We start from the raw sequence: 4,003 nt of genomic DNA on the forward strand, positions 1-4,003 counted from the left end.
AATTCTGATTGGAGTGAGATGATATTTCATAGTTGTTTTAATCAGCATCTCTCTTAGAGCTAGGGATTTTGAACATTTCTTCATGTGCTTGTTGGTCATCTGAATGTCTTCTTTGGTGAAGTGTCTGTTCATATCCTGTGCCCATTTTTAATTGGATTATTTACCTTTATCTTGTTGTGGTTATGGGGCCATTTTGTAATTGAATGACCTCTAATCTGGTGTTTTAGTGGCAAGGATTTACCCTGCCACCCCAGGTGTATACAGTTCAAATCAACCAGCTGCTTCACAGGAGAAAGGTGAACATTCTCCTTCCATGCGATTTAGTGTCCTTGAAAACCCATCGAAGGATCAGCTATGAGTCAGTTCTGATTCAACAGTTGTTGTTGTTATGTGCCATCGAGTCATCTGCAGCTCATAGCAACATTATGTACAATGACCCTAAACCCTACTCTATCCTGTGCCAATCTTACTATCTCTGATACATCTACTCCCATTACCCCAGTCATTGAATCAATCCATCTCATCAAGGGTCTTCCTATCCTGTGCTGTCCCTCCACTCTCCTATGCATGTTATCCCTGTCCAAGGACTGATCCCGCCTTGAAGCATGTCTAAAGTAAGTCAGATGAAGCTTCAAAATCCTTGCTTCCAAGGAGCATACTGGTTTCACCTTCTCTAGGTTGAACCTGTTTGTTCTCCTAGCAGTTCATGGTACAGTCAATACTCCTCTCCAGCACCACAGCTCAAAGGCATAAATTCTCCTTCTATCATTCCCTAGTCATTGTCCAGCTTTCTGATGCATAGCAAGTAATTGCAAAGACTATGGCCTGTATCAGGCACACCTTAGTCTCCAGACTGACATCGTTGCTTTTCACTACTTTGGAAAGGTCTCTGAGAGCAGACTTTCCCAATGCAATTTATCTCTTAATTTTTTGGCTACTAGTTCAAAAGAGGGCTGATTGTAAAGCCAAGCAAACTGAAGTTGCTAACAATCTCAATCTCTTCACAAAGATTAAAGGGAGCTCTGGTGGCCTAGCAGATAAGGAATTGTACTGCCAACCCCAAAACAAGTGGTTTACATCCACCAGTTGCTCTAGGGAAGAAATAAGGGAAGTTTCTTGTGCAATGTATTGCCTTTGAAAATCCACTTGAATGGCAGCTGTGAGTTGTTCCTGCACAATAACTCATAGCAAAAGGAGTAAGCTTGAAGGATTTATATTAAAGTTATTTTCAAATAATTTTTTATTATACTGAAATGAAATGCAAAGGTCTTTTTAATGATTTTTTAAATTTGAAATGAAATGAAAATAACCTACCCTCATATATACTTTTCAAGAAATTGATATACTGCCTGCAATGGATGCCACAGGACACCAACCGGAACCTGCTTTGGGACTGAGACTCCTGTTTCTCCAGTTTTTAGAAGTATTTGACATGTATAGTTTTATTAACATCGTTTCTCTTCAGGACTATGTAGAAGACTTTCTCAAGTCTCAAGTCACTTCTTTATCCCCTGACTGTTGGAACCAAGGGTGTTGATTGTGGATCCAAGTAAGATGAAATCTTGACAATTTCAATCTTTTCTCTATCATTATGCTACCTATTTCTTGATATTGAGATGTAATCCATATTGAAGGCAGTAGTCCATAATCTTCTGCAGCAAATGCCTCCAGTCCTCCTCACTTTGAGCAAGCAAGGTTGTATCATCTGTATAATGCAGGTTGTTGATGAGTTTCCTTGTAATCCTGATACCACATTCTTCTTCAAAAAGGCTAGCTTCTTGAATGATTTGCTCAGCATACAGATTGAATAGGTATGGAGAAATGCTATAGCCCCAATGCTTTGTTAATTTTTTTTAAATTAACCTTTCTTCATTTTAAACCACGTAGTGTTCTCTTGCTCTGTTTGGACAACAGCTTTTTGGTCTAGGTATAGATTTTGCATAAGCATTCCTAAATGTTCTGGAATTGCCATTCTTCACACTGTTAGTTATCATTTGTTCTAATTTACACAGTCAAATACCTTTGCATAGTGAATAAAACACAGATGGACATCCTTCTGGGAGTTTCTGCTCTCAGCCAGGATCCATCTGAAATCAGCAATAAGATTCCATATATTGGGTAGGGTGTGTATGCCAGGGACATGTCCTACCTCCATACCTTTTCAACCTGCATGCAGAACAGCTTATCTGGGAGGCTGGGCTCTAAGAGGAGAAGTGTGGCATCAGGATTGGTGAAAGATCTATTAACAATCTGTGTTACGCAGATGACACAACCCTGCTTGTTGAAACTGAGGAGGACCTGAAGCATTTGCTGCAAAAGGTCAAGGACTGCAGCCTTCAATATGGATTGAGGCTCAATATCAAGAAGACAAAGATTCTTACCACTGGACCAATTGGCAGCATCAGGATGGATGGTGAAGAGATTGAGATTGTTAACAACTTTAGTCTGCTTGGCTCCACAGTCAACACTCTTGACAACAGCAGCCAGGAAATTAAAAGATGTATTGCGATGGGAAAGTCTGCTGTTAAGAGCCTCTCCAAAGTACTGAAGAGCAATGGTGTCACTCTGGAGACTAAGGTGTGTTTGATACAGGACATGGTCTTTGCAATCACTTGTTATGTGTCAGAGAGTTGGACAACGACTAGGGATGATAGAAGGAGAATTGATGTCTTTGAGCTGTGGTGCTGGAGAGGAGTAGTGAGTGTACCATGGACTGCTAAGAAAACGAACAGGTTCATCCTGGAGAGAGTTAAACTGGGCTGCTCCTTTGAGGCAAGAATTGTGAGGCTTTATCTGACATACTTTGGACATGTAAGGAGGTACGGTCCTTGGAGAAGGACATCATGCTTGGGAAGGTGGAGGGACAGAGCAGGAGGGGAAGATCCTCTGTGAGGTGGATTGATTCAGTGACTGTGATAATCAGGGTGGGTGTGTCGGAGATGGTGCAATTGGCACAGGATAGAGCAGGTTTTAGGTCTGTTGAATATAGGGTCGCTATGAGTCGCAAACGTCTCGATGGCACAAAACAACAACTACGACTTTTTCAACAACCAACTTGAACTTCTGGCAGTTCTCTGTTTTTATACTATTCTAGCCTGTTTTGAATGATATTCAGTAATATTTTACTTACATATGATATTAATGATATTGTTCAATAATTTCCACGTTCTGTTGGAACTTCTTCCTTGGGGATGGGAACAAATATGGACCTCTTCCAGTTAGTTGGCCAGGTAACTGTCTTCCACATTTCCTGGCACAAACTGGTGAGCACATCCAGTGCACTAGTGCAGCACGAGGAGCTGCGTCTGTTAGCTGAAACATATCAATTGGTATCCTATAGATTACTGAGACCTTATTTTTTGCCATTGTCTTCAGTGAAGCTTGAACTTCCTTTATCACTATTGGCTCTTTATCATATGTTCCTCCCTGCCCAAGGCTATGTATATCTTTCCCCAGCAATATGTACCTAGTCAGATATATAAAGGCTTTGTCTAAAACAATCCTGCCTCTTACACTTCTGGAAGTGTTCATCCTGAGAACACAGTTCAACATACAGCTTTAGCATGCATACAAGTCTCCAGCTCTACACTTTCCTGACTGGCGTGCTTGGTTTTGTTTTTAGCTATCTTTGGGTTAGCCCCTAAATTATGGGGACATGCAACAATAAAATGATCCATTACCTGGGCCTGTTCTAACCCCAGCATCAGCTGTGGATTGGAAAGTTGTGATCCATAGAGATTTTAGTCACCCAAAACAAGCCCTAATTGTTCTATCAAGGTTAAATAAAGGAAAATAGTGTGTAATATACTATTGTTGTTGTTGTTTAATGCCGTCGAGTCGTAGACGACTCATAGCCACCCTATGAACAAACAGCCTGAGCACTGTTCATACATAGTTTCCGGAGGCAAGCCATTTCGGAAGTGGATGCCGCTCCTGCTTCCAGGCTTGATTTAGTCGGGAAGCTCCAGCCAACACTGTCCACCATGGATGCCCATTACCACGA

The sequence above is a fragment of the Elephantulus edwardii genome, unplaced genomic scaffold (assembly GCF_000299155.1).
Source record: "Elephantulus edwardii isolate Elephantulus edwardi_28Jun2011 unplaced genomic scaffold, EleEdw1.0 scaffold00105, whole genome shotgun sequence".
Lineage (NCBI taxonomy): Eukaryota > Metazoa > Chordata > Mammalia > Macroscelidea > Macroscelididae > Elephantulus > Elephantulus edwardii.